Consider the following 21,149-nt stretch of genomic DNA (forward strand, 5'->3'; position numbering starts at 1 on the left):
AAGGAGTGGGACCGTGAAACTGGAGATGGGGTATCTCATCTGGATTGATGAATTTAAAAATCGGGAATGCTTGGATTCCCCTGGACCCTCTGGGCCTGAGGAAGGGACCCTTTCCTTCCTGTGAAAGGCCACTTACCATCCTCTACTTGAAGATGATGTATAGGCCTTTACCTTATTAGACAACATGAACATCAACCCCCACCCTGCCTTCTAGCCATCAGACTAATTGCTGGGGTCAAGTAACAACATAGCCTCGCACATGCCATAGCTGCTCAGGGAGGAAATGGACCACATGCCAAGGAGCTGCAGCGTCTAGCCAGCATGTATTGGCAGGAGCTGGGAGAGTATACATGGGGCTGAATTCGAAGGACATTTAGTTAATGGGGGTGAGATAAAAAGTTGGATAAGTAAGAATTTATGGTTGCGAGAGCATTCTCTCTAACAGGATTTAACACTCTGAGCAACGGTGTTAATTTGCTGCAGGAATGGTTTTTGAGGAAGCTTTGGAAAAGTGAAATAGAAAATTCAGACTGCTTTGGGAGATAGTAAAGGATTAAAAGTCTCAGAGATATGTGTATTCTAGAGTGGATGTATTAGATAAGTCTGAAAAAGTCATTTGCTGACTATGTTCTGCAGAAGAATCCATTTTCTAAAATGATAAAGAATGTGCTGGTAAAAATGGCACCAGAATCATTGAGAATCTCCGTGGTGACTGTCTTCTGCAGGCTGGGCTTCAGCAGTAAGCTCTGGCATCATAAGACTTTGCTATCTGATATCCATGGGGATGATGGGATCTGAACGTAACAGAGGCCAAGTGGTAGGACTAAAATTATCAGAAGCAAAGTGTACAGTTATCATAAAGGAAAGGGCAGAGTGGTCCTCAGAGGAGTCTAACACATAGTGAGTTATGAAGATGGTGAAGAGATGTGTGTCTAGGGACACCTCGGTGGCTCGGTGGGTTAAAGCCTCTGTCTTCACCTCAGGTCGTGGTCCCAGGATCCTGGGATCAAGCCCTGCATCGGGCTGTCTGCTCGGCCGGGAGCCTGCCTCTCTCCCACCCCCACCCCCCTTCTCTGCCTGCCTCTCTGCCTACTTGTGATTGGTTTTTTTTTTAAGATTTTATTTATTGGACAGAGAGAGATCACAAGTAGGCAGAGAGGCAGGCAGAGAGAGAGAGGAGGAGGAAGCAGGCTCCCTGCTGCGCAGAGAGACCGATGTGGGACTCGATCCCAGGACCGAGATCATGACCTGAGCTGAAGGGAGAGGCTCAACCCACTGAGCCACCCAGGCGCCCCGTAGGTAAAGTTTTTAGAGATTGGGTGGTGTAGGCACGTTGGGACATTCCCTTCTAAAGCAAAGGACAAATTACCATGATTACATTAGGTAGAAGCTAGACATCAGTAGTGAAAAGAATGCCCCGAGGGAGAGCTCCAAGTCGTTGAAGGGGAATGGTTGAGATGGGAACTGGAGGCAAGGATGGTGATTTAAAAACAAAAAACAGCAGCAACAACAACAAAACCAAAACTACACATGGGGCACCTGGATGACTGTCAGTTGAGCCCAGACTCTCGGTTTCCGCTGGGGTCATGATCTCATGGGTCCTCGGATCAAGCCCCATCTCCCCTGACTCTGCACTCTGTGGGGAGTCGGCTTGAGATTCTCTCCCTCTGCCTCTTTCCTAGCACCCTCTGCTTCCACATGCACTCTCTCCCTCTCTCAAATAAATAAATAAGTCTTTAAAAAAAAAAAAAACAACACAAAACTACACATTATAAGCCCAGGAGCTCAACATCCTGACCTGTGGCTTTCAAGATGTTAGGCCTCACAGATCAAGAGCCACAGGTGCAGAACAGTCCCTTTCCTCTTCTACTGTGCCCCAGGGTAACCCCTAGACTCGTTATAAAGAATTTGCATTGTGGGCCCAGCCTGCCCTTCCCCATCCCTTTGAGAAAAGCTGCCTTGACAGTTCTGGTACAAATCTTAAAGGATCAAAAACTCCTCCCTCCCAACCTGTGGGAGAAGTTTCCCAGATGATTGGAAACAGCCTCTATTAGAGACTACCCCACTGTAAGTCACAGCTCTTCCCTGCCCAGAGAGACCCAAATTTATCCAATTCCAAAACAACCGAGGGGCTGGTTCTACTGCAAGGAACCTGCTAGCTCTCCCACCTTGAGCGTTTACTTGAGCCTTGTGCTTGCTACTTTCCTTCTGACTGTCTTTATTATGAGAGTGGATGATCCCCAGTAAATCATCTCATGGGGAATCTGGTGACTGAGAGCCCCACTTACATAATGCAGACACTCACCACTGACAGTTGTACCTCCCACCACTAAGAAGGAAGTACAACCCCTCATAGATTTCTTTGTGTTCCAGAAACAGCATATTCCACCTTCCAACCCATTTATTCAGTAGCATGAAAGGCTTCCTGGAGCCAATGGAATAAGCAGCACTGTTGCTTGGAACTTAAGATCTAGAAGACCCTTTGATGTTGGAAATATTAATGGTGGGAAAACATGCCTTGTGTAGTTTATGACAAACTCCCATAGAAGAATCATCCGTGGTAGATTCTAGGTTCTGGAACAAGGTCTATGATCTGCACAAGACCTAAAACCCTTTTGAAAATCAGCTTCTCTTGTGCTACTGGGCCTTGATAGCAATGGAGCATCTGATTATGCAACAGCAAGTATCCATGTGGCCAGAGCTGTTGCGAGCTGGGTTCTGTATGACCCACCACGTCATAAAGCCACATGGGTCTACCAGAAAGCCATTGTAATTTGGAAGTGGTCCATCTGAATTAGGTACAAGTAGGGTCAGAGGGCACGAGGGCACAAGCAAACTGCAGAAGCACATAATCCAGACCCCAGTTCCATTTATCTTAACTTTGCCACCTTTATGGTTTTACCCAGTGTTGCCTGAGTGAAAAGACACAGGCAGCAAAACTTTGTCTTAATAAGGGTCTATCTAGAGAAAAAGAACTATTCTGAGTGTTTGATACAAAGACTTTTGCACAGGAAGTCATAATGTATAAGTGATGGAACAACCAAAAAAATCAGCAGGACATGGGGAGGCAACTCAGAGATTAGCAATGGTGGACAGTGGCTTTGTTCTTGGCTGGAGAGGAGGTAATGTTTCTGGAACCCAGGAGTCAGGGTTATCCCACCCCAAATCTACACTTCATCATCATAATTCTAAGATGGCCCCCAAGATCCCTACCTCTCTGGTATATATGCTGTGTAATCCCTTCCTCTTAAATGTGGTGAGAATGTGATCGTGATGGGTTTTCACATGCATGATTGGGTTACATCAGATGGCAAAGATGAAGGACTTTTGCAAATATAGTTTATGTCTTAAATCAGGTGACTGAGTTAATAAAAAAGGTGATTTTCCTGAGTGGGCATGGCACTCAGGTGATCCCTAAAAAGAGACTATACTCTTCCTAAGGTAAGAGATTCAAAGTTTAAGAGGGCCTGTAGAGGGGACCACATGGCTAGAGAGGCCTCCAGTTGTTGAGTGGTCCTGAGGCAACAGCCAACAAGGAAACAGAGGCTTTAGCCCTACCTCCCTGTCAGGAACTGGATTCTCCTAGCAACCTGAATGAATGTGGAAGGGGATCCTTTCCTCACTGAGCCTCTAGATGAGGTTGCAGCAGCTGACGCCTTGATTTCAGGTATGTGAGATCCTAAGCAGAGGACCCAGACAAAATGAGCCAGACTCCTAAACCACAGAAAGAGGGAGGTGATGAATCTGTCCTGTATAAGTTACTGAGTTTATGATGCAGCAATAGTAAACTAAGACAGGTCCTGTAAACACTACTCCGAGGACTTCTCCTTTGTCAGTTGGCATAATATTACGCTTTGTCAGTAGGAGGCGCCGGAGAAACATTTCAGGAGGAGTTTTGGGGTTTATTTTCTCCCTCCTCCTTCCTCATGACCTGTGCTTGTCTTACCAGTGCTCCCATAGTCTGTTTTGCTTCCCAATGCCCAGCTTCTGCAGGATCGCCTCGCCAGTGGCACATGGCACCTCCCTGCAGGCAGCTTCTCCCAGCATTCCCTGGAGTGGCTCTGCAAGTGAATAGCAAGGGAAAGCACCAGCCTGGGGCTCGGTGTCCTCAGTATTTCAGTGAGTTCTGCTGGCATGGCCCCTTAGCAATCTTCACCACCATCCAGTGAGCCGTGGCAATTCCGTCTCCAGTAAGATCTAAATCTTAGTTTGGTGAGGTTGGGAAGGATGTACTTGGATTCATTCTCTTTGTGCCAGGTTGTAACTGTTCTTTCCATCTGCTGTTTTAAAATTGTTTAGAGTTCTCTTTATTTCTTACTGGCCCCTCCTGCAGTACTCCAGTGTCTGCTAGAGTGAATACTTCTTCATACCAAACTTTCCCTATTCACACTACTGGATGGGTTCTCTCTCCTGTGATTGGACTCTGACTGACATACCTAACAAAGTTGGAATCCATGGTAGAACTCTCCGGTTGGAAACCATGGGGCACCAGCTGAGCTGCTTCCTGAGGCAGTGAGGAAAGAGGGGCAAAGACCCTGATTTCTCTTTTACTCTCCCCTTCCAATCTCCCAGCCTCCAATCCCTCCCAGTGTCCCTCACTAGCCAAACTGAGCTGGAAACCACATGACACAGGGACTAGGGAACACAGCTTACTGTGACACAGAGCAGAGAAGGGAAAGGTACGGAATGGGTCTTCTAAAAAAATAAAAGAAAGAAAATTGCAGACCCCAAATGGTGTTACTTAGATTTCCCAAGCCAAAGCTTAATACCCAATCTAATGGTAGTTTCAACCTCCTAAAGAAATGTGGCCTTCACTGGTCAGTCAGGAAATGTTTCTTTCCATCAGTGCCAAGGAATCTGTCACCTGGGTCCCGTCCAGGATGAGGTAATGTGCATGAGAAGACCCCTGGCTTTTCCCCTAGCAAACAGCTTCTTCTGGAACAATCCTTTGTTTTGCTAGTAACCTTCTTGTCCCCAACCTCTGTAAAAAACCTTCCATTTTGGACACCTCCTCAGAACACCTCTCTGCTGGCTAGATGGGTGCTGTCTGACCCATGAATTGTTGACCAAAACCAATTAGGTCTTCAAATTCACTTGGTTGAATTTTGTTATTTGACAAGATTTGGTGGCAATGGAGGGATCCACAGCACAATATCTAGCAAGCATTTGGAGACAGAATCACAGGTATGGTATCTACAAATCCCTTTGAGGTCACTGCCTTTCTTGAGGCTTCCAAGGGTAAGCTCTTCTTGGTCTCAGGTCTGCTCTGTTTTGTGTTTGAGCTCTTCGTCTAATTGGCTCTTCTTTCCAGGGTGGGTGGGCATGAGCTGACAGACAGTTATGCCCAGAGCCAGCTGAGCTGACATGTTTGCTGGAGTCCTACTGAACTGGCAAAGCCAAGCCTCCAAACCTTTAGAACGCAATTCCCCAGGGGGAAAACCCAGCAAGATTCCATGGAAACTTGGTAGTGGTATGCACAGGGCCTTCTTTTGGCCAGGACACAGTACTACTACTATATTAAGGAGGAGGTGTGTCTGTCTTATTCTGTGTAAACAAAGGCTATTGCTAGCAGAATCTTAGAGGTTTTAAAGCTGCAAAAATTGGTGGGCTCAAGTTGTATATCTAAAGGCTGTTAGAGAGTGAGCCACCTGAAAAAGATTCCTGTGGTAGGATAAGTTGGTCACAGAATAGGTTAGATTGACACTAGGTCACCCGCCAACCTCAAGAAAACTTCAGAGCCACGAGGTATACTGTAAAACACACACAATCCACAACCCTTCCGCACAACCCTTTTAGGTACTAGTTTGGCTCCAAGAAACCCAAAGGGTTCGCTAATGAAGTCCTTAAATTCTGAAAAGTCAAGCACGCTACCTTCTGGTGTGCTTGCTTGTTTTGTGTCTAAGAACCATAGTCCTGGAAGTTGTAGATATCTAGCAAGATAAAACAGTTTTATTAAAAATAACCTAGAATAGGGGTACCTGGGTGGCTCAGTCAGTTAAGTGTTTCCCTGCAACTGGGGTCATGATCCCAGGGTCCTGGGATTGAGCCCCTCATTGGGCTCCCTGCTCAGCAGAAAACCTGCTTCTCCTTCTCCCACTCCCCCTGCTTGTGTTCCCTCTCTCTGTGTGTCTCTCTCTGTCAAATAAGTAAGTAAAATCTTAAAAAAAAAAAACCAACAAAACTAGAATTACAGAGGCCACTATGGGAAATGTTCAATTAGACAAACTTGTTCATTTAAGAAGTGCGCTTGAAAGCAAAGTTTCCCAAATTAAACAGAATGGGATGCCTATTTTATTTTTATTTAAAAATTTTTTGTTTTACTTGAGACAGAGAGCACAAGGGAGGAGGAGGGTCATAAAGAGAGGGAGAAGCAGGCTCCCCATTGTGCAAGGAGCAGGGCTTGATCCCAGGATCCTGAGACCATGACCTGAGCCAAAAGTAGACACTTAACTGACTGAGCCACGAATTGTGCCTATTTTTTTTTAAAGATTTTATTTATTCATTTGAGAAAAAGAGCACGAGCCAGGGAGGGAGAAGCTAGAAGGAGAGGGAGAAGCAGGCTCCCTGCTGAGCAGGTAGCTCAAACTGGGGCTCAATCCTAAGATCCCTGCATTCATGACCTGGGCCAAAGACACACACTTAGTGGACTGAGCCACCCGGGTGCCCACCGATTAAAAAGAAAAAATTTTTAAGACCTTCTCCCCTAAGCTAAATGTACCCAGAGGAAAAGAAGAAAAACGAAAAACGTTCGTTTCGTTGAGAAACGAAAATGACTCTCTGTGTTTTACAAATCTAGTTAGTACAGGACCAGAATTGTGGTTCTGAAAACAATTTGAAGACCAATCCTTTTACCAATCCCAAGACCTCCCTTATTCATCTCAAAAGGCTTTGTAAGTATTGAAAAATTCTGGCCTGAAGAGAAGGAAAGTCCTTCTAGAAAGTGTTTGCATTTCCTCCAGTACCCCATACCTTCATACTAAATACAGTGTCCTGCCTCGTCTTTTCTAGGAATTCTTAATTTAGTCCATCTCCTTAAAATGCAAATTCCAGGGAAGTAATACTAAGTAAAAACAAGAGGGAAAGTCTACTTAAAACTTGACTTGCCAAGGACAAATACAAATCTTAAGGGTCTTCTTCACAAATCTACCTAGCTATCGGTCTGTCTATCTATCCATCTATCTATCTATCCATTATTATTTTTTTGGTTTTTCAAGGAGTTGATTTGGGCAGTTCTGCCTCTAAATGAAGGTTTTAGGTCTCTTGGTGGTGAAGCATGGCTTGTGCTAGATATAGGTTTATCTACTTTAGGCTTTCTATTAAAGAGAAATTAAAATTATTTGAGTATGTTACTTTTAGATAAATTAAAGGCATATGCTTATAAAAATTTTAAATACTCATTAATTTGCAAATGTAAAAAATTATATGACAGACTGAGAGCAATCCCTTACTTAGTTTTCAGTGTGTCAAGGAGGAAGAATTTTCTTTACCCTCTGAGGTCCTTTTAGCTGGACCAAGAACCAAATTGACATGTGACACATGAACAGGAGAAAATCTAGTTTAATGCTATATGTACAGGCATTTCCATACAGACATGGAAATTCCAAAGACAGTGAGGCAGCATGCTGTTTGTATAAGCTAAGGAGAAGGGTAGAGTCTAGGATACAAAAGCGAGAAAGACCATTAGCAGGAAGGTGAGAGAAGATGCTGGAAAACAAAAGCTCCCCTGTGATGGAGCTAGGTTACTTAGGTAAAGAGACTTTGTTAAAAGCTCTCTTCCTAGTACAAGCAGGCAGTCAAGGGAGACCTAAAGAGTTTTCCCTGAGTCTTCTGGGTTTTAATTGCTTTTAACTCAAAATAATGTTCATGCCAAAGAGGCCTGTCTTAGGGGGACCTGCCCACAATTAGAAACCAAGGTTTCAAAGGGTTAAAAATTCTAATTAATATGTAATTAAAACTACTAAAAATAGTAAGAGAAACATCTCCCTATGCCAGGAAAATGAGAGATATTTTCAGTAGTAATAATGATGATGATAATTTAGAGGCCCCTTTTAGGCAACAAGCTGGAACAATGCGAACAGGTTCATTACATGACCCTCCTCGAATTTGCCGTTGGCCCTAACTGTTCAGTGACCAGACACAGTTCTTAAGATTACCAAAAAAGGGAAAATTCCGTATGTTCTCATACCTACTCACTCTAGCCTGTAACTGTGGTCCTTCACCACTGCCCTGTCACAGTTTCCCCTTTACTGTCCTGCCCACCACTGCCTTGAGGCCGTGTATTCAATAAACTTCCCTCTCTTTTGTTCTGCCTTGGGTGAATCCTTTCACCACATGCACCACTAGCCCCGACCTAATTGGGATGCCCCACAAATAATGGTAATAGTAGTCATAACAATAACAACATACTTTTAATCCACTGACCTGGGTCCTCTAGCGTATTGCCTGACTAATCGTAGCTTCTTTGAGATTGCAACACAATACTGACCCTGGGGAAACAAGGAACAAGGCATTCCTAGAAGATCAAGGTGGACCACATTAGTAAACAGCCTTTCCTAATGCTGGCAAGTCCACTTGCGCTCACACTAAGAATGCTTCCCCAGCACATCAATCCTACCACTTCTCAGTGCCTTCCCCTTAAAAACCCCGTGCTTCGTTGGAGACTTGGAGACCATCTTTGGACATTAGTCCACCATCTTCCCAGGTTGCCTGGCCTCATGAGTAAAACAACCTTTCCTTCTTTTTTTTCTTTTAAGATTTATCTATTTATTTTTTTTTTCTTTTAAAGATTTTATTTATTTATTTGACAGACAGAGATCACAAGGAGGCAGAGAGGCAGGCAGAGAGAGAGTGGAGGAAGCAGGCTCCCTGCTGAGTAGAGAGCCTGACATGGGGCCCCATCCCAGAACCCCAGGACCGCCACCGGAGTCAAAGGCAGAGGCTTCAATCCACTGAGCCACCCAGGAGCCCCTTATTTATTTTTTTAGAGAGCAAGTGACCACATGAGCAGGGGAAGGGGCGGGGGAGAGAGAATCTCAGGCAGACTCTGCACTCAGTGTGGAGCCCCTCAAAGGGCTCCATTTTAGGGCCCTGAGATCATGACCTGAGCCAAAACTGAGTCAGTTGCTTAACCGACTGAGCCTCCCAGGTGCCCCTAGCAACCTCTCCTTTCTGACCAACACTTATCTCTCAACTACTGGCTTTCAAGGTTGAGCAGCTGAACTTGGGTTTTAATAACAATGGGACAAGATCAGAATATAGAAAACAAAAATCAGTGGCTTATTAAAAAAAAAGAAATCTAAAAAAATTTTAATGTGTGGTCAAGCTAAGATTAAAATAAATTTAATAAAAATAATCTTTTTATATCAAAATTAAACCGGTACAAAGTTAAAATTTGGTCTTATCTCTGTTAAAAGAATGAAGTTTTCTTGGACTTTTAGTCTGCTTTTGATGAGGTTTTGTAAGTTTCTTTACCCTCTAAGTATCATTTCATAATGATCCATGATCCTATTTAGATAAGTGCTTGCAAACCTTTTCTTTTTTTTTTTACATTTTTAACAAACTTCCCCAAATCAAATTCTTTTTTTTTTTTTCAAATGATTTTATTTATTTATTTGGAAGAGGGAGAGAGTGCACAAGAGGAGGGGAAGGTCAGAGGGAGAAGCACTATGCGATAGGGGACTTGATCCAGGGACACTTCATGACCTGAGCTAAAGGCAGTCCTTAACCAACTGAGCCACTCAGACCACCCCTCCAATCAAATTCTTTAAAAAAAAAAAAGTCTTTTTGACCTGAAATATTCCAAAATAGTTGTAAAACTAATTAGGCTTATTTACTATGTAAATTTGCATAGAAATTATTGTCAAATAAATAGTACTATGCCTTCTTTATATTTATAAGATTGTGGCACATGTACACAAAGTCCATTCTGCCGTACACACGGCCCCTTATTGCCACACTTTTGCCATCATAATGTCCTTTTGTTATGGCAGCAGTCTGCGATTGAAAAAAATTAGTATTAAAATAGACACATAGTGGTTATAAATTCAATAAACAGTCAGGGCTATGAGAAGCCCAAGACAGCTGCTTGCTTCTTTCTGGCTCCTTGACAAACCCCATTTTTCGGTTTTTGCATTCCTTCCTCATCCATAGTATATTTAAGATGACTCAGATTATGAATAGACAAAAGTATAGAGACTTCTGTAGAATTTTAACATCTACAATTGGACTTTATTAAGCTGCCACTTAGTAGGAGTTATCAATGTGTACTTGTTACTGTATTTGGTTCTTTCTGAATGGGCTAAAACCTTTCCTTGCTACCAGGCTGATGTCCTCACAGTGAAACAAAACAAAACAACTGTTAAAAGCAATGTTTCCTATTTGGGTTATACTTTCCATCATCTCTAGGGATCAAGGCACCCATTCACTGGACAAATCATAGGAGCCTTAACAAAACCTTACAAAACTCTAGAAATTCTATCAGTATACAACCTTCTTTGGATCCCTGCTGTTTTGGGCCAATATGACCGGTTGCTATAAATCTGTAAAGTTTTATGCTCAAGCCTGTTATCAACAGGTTAAGAAGCCTTCTTGGATCCTAATGAAAGGAAACCTGTCTGTTATAGTCTAGAGCCTAATAATTTGGTATTGTAAAACATCATCAGAGGTAAACAGCCCTCAGGCCATTAAAGGGATTCTCCCAAGTGCTCCTGACCACCGACGCTGCTCCAAAATGAAAAGATGTGGGAGAACTCTAAATCAATTCGACCCGGAAGAAGAGTAGCTGACATCCACGTGTAGACTACTTCCCAAGACGTCAGATCAAGACATCACACTTTAAGCACAAAACCCTTTCTCTTTCTTCTCCCATCCTTTTCTGGTACTGGCCCCAAAGGATGGCATCCTCAGCTGTATCTCCCAGGTCATTGCTAAGGAGAGACGGGTAACCTCCTTTATTTCAGGGTAGGAAAAGAATCTAACTGCACCTCTAATTTTCACAAGCAAAATAAGACCTCTTATAACTGAACAAACATTAGTTTGCTCCTTTGGTGAGTCACAGAGAGAAACTATACCAGATGGAGATGTCACATATAATAAACTTTATTTGCAGCAAATACAGAGATCATGAGGGTCCTTGTACATAGAGGTGGACATAAAATTGTGTGTGTGTCTGAAGGAAACACACCTATCTGTACATTGTATGTTAGGTCATTGAGGCTTATGCGCTCCTTGTGCAGAGATTTTGGCATTATAATGAGGTAAAGGTAAGAGTCATTACTCTGTGTGTCATTCCATGGTCCATTTGCACAGGTGTGAGTTGAGGGTTGAGCTTGAACTGTTCTGGGTGGTCTGGGCAAGCTGGAGGTCTTGTCAAGGCAGCCATTATGGCTTAAAGGTCAGTTTCAGTTTCCAGCATGGGATGCCATACCTCCTAAGGTCTCTTGCCCAAGTTAAGAGATAAGCTGGAAAGAAGAACGTAAGGAAAAATGTGGGACAAAAGTTGGTGGCTATAAGCAGGTGGGCAGTGTAAGTCAGGTCTTGGGGTCTAGCTGGTGACAGTCTTGTTGGTTGCTCTTCTAAACTGACATTGTTAATTTAAAAAAGACACTTCTTTTGACAGGTCCCTATTTCCCTGGTTAGGCATAAACGCAAATTGAAGCATTGATCAAAAACTTCTTCTTAAGGTGCCTGGGTGGCTCAGTCATTAAGCATCTGCCTTCGGCTCAGGTCATGATCCCAGGGTCCTGGGATTGAGCCCCGCATTGGGCTCCCTGCTCCACGGGAAGCCTACTTCTTCTCCCACTCCCTCTGGTGTGTTCCCTCTCTCACTGTGACTCTCTCTGTCAAATAAATAAATAAAATCCTTAAATAAAAACAAAACAAAATAAAACAACAACAACAACAAAAAACCACACACACACACACACACACACACACACACACACACACACACACAAACTTCTCCTTAATCCTTAAAATCATTACAAAATCTGCTGCTAAAGCAATAGCTGCCCCACACAAATCTTTAGACTCTCTGGTTAAATTGTCCTGAATAATAGAAGAGCCCTTAAAAAAAAATAACAGAAGAGCCCTTGATTATCATTTAGCTCATCAAGGAGGTCTCTGTGCAGGGTCCAACACCACGTGCTAGGCCTGCATTTACCCTCCTGGGGAAGTTAAAACTGTTTGGCTTAAAAAAGGGAACTCTTCCCAAGGGGTCTTTCTCTGGCTTATCTGATTTTGATTGCATAGGTCCTTGGGACTTTGGCTCTAAAGCATATTCCAAGTATTGGGAATTCCCCTGCTTATAGTAATCCTAATAATCTGGGGCATTGTATTCTCTCAAAAGCCTTAAATAGTTTACAGTTGCTAACCACGAAGCAAATGCTCTCCGTAAGGGTGGAACATGTAAGGAATGAGGAAAACACCCAACTTAAAGACTGTGAACCAGAAATCATGACCTATATCACAAAGGCTAAATTTTAAAAAGTTAGGAGTTATGGATACCACACAAAGGGGCAATAGAACCTGGGAACTGCAGAGCAGTAGCTGAGAGTGGTGCTAAGGCCATCATGTTTGATCACATCTCAAAGTGGGATGTGATTGAGAAGGAAAAATTGTTTAAAAAAAGGAAAATTGAAGGCCCCAAATGGTGTCACTTAGAGTTCCCAAACCAGAGCTTAATACCCAATCTAATGGCAGTTTCAACCTCCTAAAGATATGTGGCCTTCACTAGTCAGTCAGGAAATGTTTCTTTCCATCAGTGCCCAGGAGTCTGTCACTTGGGTCCTCTCCATCTTCCCAAAGAAAGATGAGGTAACGTAAATGAGAAGACCCCTGGTTTTTCCCCTAGCAAACAGCTTCCTCTGGAACAGTCCTTTTGTTTTGCTAGTAACCTTCTTGTCCTCACCCTCTGCCTGTAAAAATCTTTTCATTTTGGACACCTCTTTGGAGCACCTCTCTGCTGGCTACATGGGGTGCTGTCTGACCCATAAATTGTTGAACAAAGCCAATTAGGTCTTCAAATTCACTTGGTTGAATTTTGTTACTTAACAGGCCTGAGGGCAACCAGAACTGGCAAAATCCTGCAATAGTTACGGACATTAAGGAATTAGTTCTGCCAGGTTTATGATGAAATACAGATTATATTTATCTCTTTATGTAAATTAAAATAGAGTTCATTGTTCCCCATGAGAACACATAACAGAGACTTTTCCAAAACCGTAAAAAGGAAAATGACTCTTTAGCTGTGTTAAAAGTTAAACTGAGGCATATGAAATATTTTCAGAGCTTATTTGAGCAGAAATCAATTTGAATCGGGCAGCATCCAGTCTAGCAGACAGAGAGGAGCATCAAGGAGCTGTACAAAATGAAAGACTTTCACAGGCAGAAAGGAGCAGGAACTGGGAATGTATAGTGGTGAGAAAGCAGATTGCTTACTGTTTATTGCTTATTGCAAAGTTCCTTTCCTTTAGGAGATGGTAGAGGTCTCCCAGGCACACGACCTAACTAGTGCTCACCAGGTGGTTTCTGATTGTACTGGTTTAAACTTCCATTTCTGGGAGAGCCAAAAAATGTATTTATATCTGGTTTGGTGACCTGGGGCTTCAGTGCCTTTGTTTGGTGACTGTTGTCTTGTTTTTAACAGCTGTTAATAAAAATTAATGCTTTTATTTTTTTTTTATTTTTTTTTATTTTTTTTAAAGATTTTATTTATTTATTTGACAGAGAGAAATCACAAGTAGATGGAGAGGCAGGCAGAGAGAGAGAGAGAGAGGGAAGCAGGCTCCCTGCCGAGCAGAGAGCCCGATGCGGGACTCGATCCCAGGACCCTGAGATCATGACCCGAGCCGAAGGCAGCGGCTTAACCCACTGAGCCACCCAGGCGCCCAAAATTAATGCTTTTAAACATGCTTTTTCATCTAGTACATTGAATGAGCAGTTTAGAAAAACAACTTAAAAGATGAAGGTAAGTGAATAAATTTAAAGATGTCACTTTCATAAGATAATTTAAAACATGTTGATAGGAAATTTATAGGAAGGCCAAAGACTAGGACAATAATTTTAAAATAACTTGATTTATTGGATTAAAAAAAAAAAGATTTTATTTATTTATTTATTTATTGAGAGAGAGAGAGAGAGAGAGAGAGAGCATGCAAAGGCAGGGAGGGGCAGAGGGAGAGAGACAAGCAAACTCTGTGTTAAGCATGTCTTGACATGGGGCTCAATCCCACCATCCTAAGATGATGACCTGAGCCAAAACCAAGAGTCAGATACGCTTAACTCAGCCACCCAGGTACCATGATACACTGGAATTTTTTTCTTTTTTTAAGATTTTATTTATTTGTCTGAGAGAGAGAGAGAGAGAGAGCTCACACAAGCAGGGGGAGGGAGAAGCAGGCTCCCTGCTGAGCAGGGAACCTTGTGCAGGACTCCATCCCAGGACCTTGGGATCATGACCAGAGCCCAAGGCAGAGGCTTAACCAGCTAAGCCACCCAGGAGCCCCTCTTCTTTTCCTGATGAAAAAACAAAAACAAACAAACAAACAAACAAAAAAAACCCAAACCAAACCGGAGGCACTGAGAGGTTAACTGCCTTAATTCAAATCTCATAACTGATATAGTTGACATCTGTTGCTTTGGTTGGGCCAATTTCCTTCCTCCGTTTGGTAATAGGACTGTAATTTTCCTTTAAGGAACTACTCCTGTGCCTTTCCAGAACTACTAAAAGGACTGTCACCAAGGGGCTCCTCCTCTCTTCACTACACGTGACCCACACTGGCACATCAGGATCTTCTACAGCCTCTGGAAGCAGAGACTGATATACAGGTAGGTATTGTGATCCAAGTAATGCAAGGTGCTTTTGTTTTTGTTTTCAACAGAGTGAAATAAGTGAATTCTAGGAGTGAGTTGGCTTCACTTGAGAACTGTAAGAATTATGAAAACCTGGAGCTGTTTTCCAGAGAGAACTGCTGGAGTGAAGCCAATATGGAGGAAAGTCCAGTGGAGAATGAAAGAGAAAGGGAGAAAGATCTTCTTGATTTCACTGGGGAAATGAATACAGCTATCCCTGAAGCCAGATCAATTCCTGGATTTTTTCTTTCTTTCTTTATTTGACAGAGACACAGCGAGAGAGGGAACACAAGCAAGGGGAGTGGGAGAGGGAGAAGCAGGCTTCCAGAGCAGGGAGCATTATGTGGAGCTTGATCCCAGAATCCTGGAATCATAACTTGAGCCAAAGGCAGATGCTTAATGATTGAACCACCCAGGCGCCCCTAACCTGGATTTTCAAGTTCAGTGAGTTCATAAATTCCTTGTTTGGCTTGGTAAGTTTGGACTAATTCACTTGCAATTAAAAAAATCCTAATACAACTAAAAAGTCTTAGTTATGATTGAAACACATCTTTTGACATCACATCCTTTGCTATTTCCACTGCTGCATATTTCAGAAAGGTAGCCCATGCATAAATGTCAAAATGGATCAGGTGCTGTTGTGAGAGACTTGAGAAACTGCCCTCTTTTCGAGGAGACAACCTGCCCTCTGTTCTAGGTTCTGTTCAAGTTTTCATTTTTTTTAAACAGATTTTACTTATTTAGTCATGAGAGATGGGGGGAGGGGCAGCGGGGGAGAGACAGTGAGGGAGAGAGAGAGAGCAGCAGGCAGAGGGAAAAGCAGGCTCCCCTTGGAGCAGGGAACCCGATGCAGGACTTGATCCCAGGGCACTGGGAGGACCAGAGCCAAAGGCAGAAGCTTAACCACACCTAGGCGCCCAAGTTTTCATTACTTAAAATTTATTTATTTATTATTTATTTATTTATTTATTTATTTATTTGACTGATAGAGAGAGAGAGAGAGAGAAAATGCATGGAAGAGGCAGAAAGAGAAGGAGAAGGGCAAGCAGACTCCCTGCTGACACAATTCGGGGTTGGCCAGGACCCAGAGATGATGACCGGAGCCGAAGTCAGACACTTAACAGACTAAGCCACCTAGGTGCCCCTCAAGTTTTCATTTTTAAAATAATATCAAAAGGGTGAGAATACAAGCCACAGACTGAAGGGGAGAAGATATTTGCACAAGACATATCTGATAAAGGACTATTACTCAAAATATACAGAGAACTCTTAAAATTCAACAAGAAAACAAACAACCTGATTAAAAAATGGGCAAATGGGGCACCTAGGGGGCTCAGTGGGTTAAGCCTCTACCTTCAGAACAGGTCGTGATCTCAGGGTCCTGGGATCGAGTCCTGCATCGGGCTCTCTGCTCAGCAGGGAGCCTGCTTCCCTGCCTCTCTCCTTGCCTCTCTGCCTACTTGTGATCTCTGTCTGTCAAATAAATAAAATCTTTAAAATAAATAAATAAATAAATAAATAAATGGCAAAAGATCTAAATAGAACTTTCACCAAACAAGGTAAAGAGAAGCAAATGAGCATATGAAAATATCCACATCATATGTTATTAGGAAATACAATTTAAAACAACTATGAGATACCTCTATACACCTATTAGAAGGCCAAAATCCAGAACACAAACATTGTCAAATGCTTGTGACGATGTGCAGAATAAAAACTCTCATTCATTGCCAGTGGGAATACAAAATGGAACAGCCCCTTTGGAAGACAAGTTGGCAGTTTCTTAGAAAACGAAACACACTCTTACCCTACAGTCCAATAATCTTGCTCCTTGGTATTTACCCAAAGGAGTTTAATGACTTAGGTCTACACAAAAATCTGTCCACGGATACCAGCTTTATGCATAATTGCCAAAACTTGGAGGTAACCAACATGTTTTTCCATAAATGAATGGATAAACTGTGATACATCTGAAACGGGTTAAAGTTGAACAAAAATCACAATGGCCGCACTAAGGCTTCAGCAAAGCTCGATATTAAAGTAGTCTTTTTCCTCCCTTCTGCAAACCTCCCCTCTTCCCTTCTTAGCCTTTCGTTTCAAGAAGGTGCCAACCCTCAAGACAAGCGGAAGGCCAGTAGCATGTAAGCACTTCCTGTCACAACCAGCTAGACCCTGTATTTCCTTGCAGGTTTTGAAGGCCATGGCTTGCTGCAGCCTTCTTGGCCAGTCAGAGCAATAAAGCTATTGTGCCTCTTTATCCCAAACTTTTTCTTCGCCTTTTATTTTGGCTCTGAAGCATGGAGGTTGGTTTTTACAACAGATCTAGACCATGGAATAGTATTCTCTGCGAAAAAGAAATGAGTCACTGAGCCACAAAAAGACATGGAGGAAACTTAAATGCATATGACGGCATGAAAGAAGACAATCTGAAAATGCTACATACTGTATGATTCCAAATATATGAAGACAAACAGTAGAGTAACAAGATCAGTGATTGCCAGGGTTTGGGGGAGGGATGGATGACTGCGCAGTGCACAGAGAATTTTTAGGGCAGTTCAACTCCCCTCTATGATACTAATAGTAGTGAATACATGTTATTATATATTTGTGCAGTCCTACAGAATATACAACACAAACAGTGAATCTTAATGAAAACTACTGTATGGGGAGTGGGTTTTTAAAAAATTTACTCTCAATTTTGCTGCGAACCTAAAATCTCTCTCAAAATAGTTTAGGGGTACCTGGCTGGCTTAGTTAGTGGAGTGTGTGACTCCTGATCTTAGGGTTGTGGGTTCGAGCCCCACGTTGGGTATGGAGATGACTTAAAAACAAAATCTTTAAAAAATAAATAAATAAAAATAAAATACAGTTTATTTAAAACATTTCTAAATGCATTGCTTTTGACCTCTGCATATATCTTAGAAACATCTGGTGGCAAGGTTAAGAGAATGTGTTGGTGAAATAATCCATACCTACTGAAAGGAAGGAACTGTTAACCTTAAAAAGAAAACTTGTCAGTTATTTTACCAGCAAAAAATGAGTTTATGCAGGAATAACAAAGACTTGCAATGGGAGGCATACACACTACATCAAAAACCAAAGGCAAATCCAACGAAGAAGAATGTTATTTTATGGAGAAGGAGGAGGAAATTGGATCATTTTGAGTACAAGTCCCTTGGAGGAAAGCAAAAGTTCAGTGTGAGGAGTTTCTCATTGGCTGAATTGTAGCAGTAGTTGATTTCTTATAGGAGAGGCAGTGTACATTTTTCTCTGTTGGGGCGTGTAATTGATGATTCTTCCTGTTGAAGATTCTTCTGTTGGGACCTATAATTGATAATTCTTCCTGTAACTGAGTAGTAATGTTCTCCCCTTCTAGTCTCCTGACTCGACTTTAGTGAAGTTTTCCTTTATTAATTTTCATAGAATGATGGAAAGCGCAGCAGACTTGCACCGCGTGGAAATATTTTAGCACTTTGTGACTATAAAAGAATCTTTCTCATGTAAATATATGAGAAAAGTGTTTAAAATTGCTTGAGCAACCTTTTAGATTGATTAGCCATAGGTAAGATGGTGAACTAGTTTTCCTTAGTACCCCAACTTCTCTGATTTCCTATCTTCAGTTCCTTCCTTCCTTCCTATTTTTTAAAAGATTTTATTTACTTCAAAGTAATCTCTATGCCCACTGTGGGGCTCAAACTCACTACCCTGAGATCAAGAATAGCATACTCTACCAAATGAACCAGCCAGGCACCCCTCCTTCTTTCCTTTTTCATTATTTTGTGAGCATATACCTTGTGTGAGTGTGTTCAAATTTGCTATGCTTTAATCCACCAGAAGCAAAAGGTCATGGGCTGTAATGTCTTTCTCCCGTTTATCTTTCCCTTTATCATCCCTTTTCTCTGTAGGCCCTGGTTCCTACATCTTTTTCACTCAAATATTTTTCTTTTCTTTTCTTTTCTTTTCTTTCAAGATTTTATCGATTTATTTGAGAGAGAGAGAGATGGAGAGAGCATGGTGGGTGGTGCAGAGCAGAGGGAGCAGCATACTCCCCACTGAACAGGAAGCCCATTAAGGGGCTCAATCCCAGGACCAAGAGATCAATGACCTGAGTCAAAGGCAGACAAGGCAAGACAGCTGAGCCACTCAAACACCTCCTTACTCAAATCTTTTTGTCCCCTCTCCTCCATTTTTCTTTTGTTTTTGGAAAAGGATGGAGAAAAAATAAAGGGGAAGATGAAGCAAATCCTGTGTGAGAAGTAGGTCAAATTGGGAGTAGATTTATCAATCTTAGAACATTCTAAATATAGGACATTGTTGATCAATAAAAGGAATAGAAAGTCTTAATGATGAACATTTTTTTCTTTACCTGAATCCCCCACATCCTTATTCCTTTTCAGTTAGCAAAAATAAAGGATGTAAGAAAATTTAAGGAAAACCACAAAATTGAGATGAATAAATGTTTTTTTTTTAAGATTTTATTTATTTATTTGACAGACAGAGATCACAAGTAGGCAGAGAGGCAGGCAAAGAGAGAAAGGAAGGGAAACAGGCTCCCTGCTGAGCAGAGAGCCCAACGCGGGGCTCGATCCCAGGACCCTGAGATTATGACCTGAGCCGAAGGCAGAGACCTAACCCACTGAGCCACCCAGGCGCCCCGAATAAATGGTTTTGATGGATTACATTATATTTGCTCCTTCTCTTTTGGATTTCAGGGACCAATGGGCATGTTTTCCTTTTGCTATGAATACATACAGTATTTAACTCTTTCTGGACATCATTTCTTTGGACCAACTTCTTCAGAGCTATATGACTACACTTCATGTTATCTTTTGTCTTAAGTTATTTTGTTCTAAAAGACTATACAATACCTTTTCCTGTTAGGTTCTTTAGGTTCTTCTATTAACTGTTGGATCTGTGTAAGTTTTGTTTTCCCCAAAGCCAGGGTTTTGAGGTCCTTGAGTCTGAAGTATTGTTTCATCACTTGTGGTGTTTTCTTCCTGTTGGAAGGCTTTACTGTTTTTTCTCTGCATATTACATTTTATCTGACCTTCAAGGTTTGGCTTAAGCTCATTTCCTCTTTTCAGTTTTAAAAATTTCTCTAGTTACTTCCCAATTGTGTCCTATATAACTGTGCATTTGTGGTTGGCTGAATAATGGCCCCTGCCCCCAAAGGTGTCCACTTTCAATTCTCTAGAATCTGTGATACGATTTACACGGCAAAAAGTACCCTGCAGATGTGGTTAAATTAAGGACATTGAGATTGGAGAAGTTATGCAGGGGGGCTTAATGTCATCATAAGGGTCCTTCTGAGAGGGAAGCCAGAGGATCAGAGGGAGAAGAGGTGATTCTACAATGGTAGTGGAGGGAGAAAAGGCAATGAGATGTGGGGCCAGGAGTCAAGTAATGAAGGGAGTCTCTAAAGCTGGAAAGGATAAGGAAGCAGATTCTTCTTCAGACCCTCCAGAGTAACCAGCCCTACCAACAGCTTGATTTTAGCCCACTGAGGCTGATTGTGAACTTTTGACCTCCAGAACTGTCAGATAATAAATCTGTATTGTTTTAAGTTACTGAGTTTGTGGTAATTTGTTATAGCAACAGTAGGAAACTAACATGACATCATTATACCCTTGACAATCCTCTAGGCCTGCTCCACATAATTTAGCACTTTACTGTCATGTTCTCCAAGCCTACTACATTAAATGGTAGAATATAAATTCTTGGTGGACAGGAACCAGAATGTCTACCTCTTTTTTTTTTTTTTTTAAACAACATACAATGTCTAGTCCAATCTTAGGAACTACGGTATTTGGAATGGATTGAAGCATAAAAGAGAATGGCCCCTTTCTGTCTCCACCGCTGCCATGGTGCCCAAGAAAAAGCTTTTAGTGAAAGGGAGCCAAAAAAAAAAAAAAAAAAAAAGCAGCAAGTTCTGAAGCTTACCCTTGACTGCACTCACCCTCTAGAAGATGGAATCATGGATGGTGCCAATTTTGAGCAGTTTCTGCAAGAGAGAATCAAGGTGACCAAATAAACAGGCTTAGACTTAGAAAAGAAAATAAGTGAATGGAAGAGCTGGGAATCTCGGTGGAGAGGTTGTAACCATTAAAAGGAGAAAGAGCAAGATTTCTGTAACTTCTGAGGTGTCTTTTTCTAAAAGGCATTTGAAATATCTCACCAAAAAATATTTGAAGAATAATCAAGGTGATTGGTTATGTGTAGTTGCTAACAGCAAAGAGAGTTATGAATCGCATTACTTCCAGTTGAACTAGGAGAGAAAAGAGGAGGAAGACAAGGATTAA

The 21,149-nt window shown here is 42.0% G+C and overlaps 1 pseudogene; it reads left to right on the forward strand.

Annotated features, from left to right (window-relative positions):
* Nucleotides 1–20,711: 20,711 nt before the first annotated feature.
* On the forward strand, nucleotides 20,712–21,149 carry LOC116591022 (annotated as a pseudogene).

This window comes from Mustela erminea, chromosome 5 (assembly GCF_009829155.1).
Source record: "Mustela erminea isolate mMusErm1 chromosome 5, mMusErm1.Pri, whole genome shotgun sequence".
NCBI lineage: Eukaryota > Metazoa > Chordata > Mammalia > Carnivora > Mustelidae > Mustela > Mustela erminea.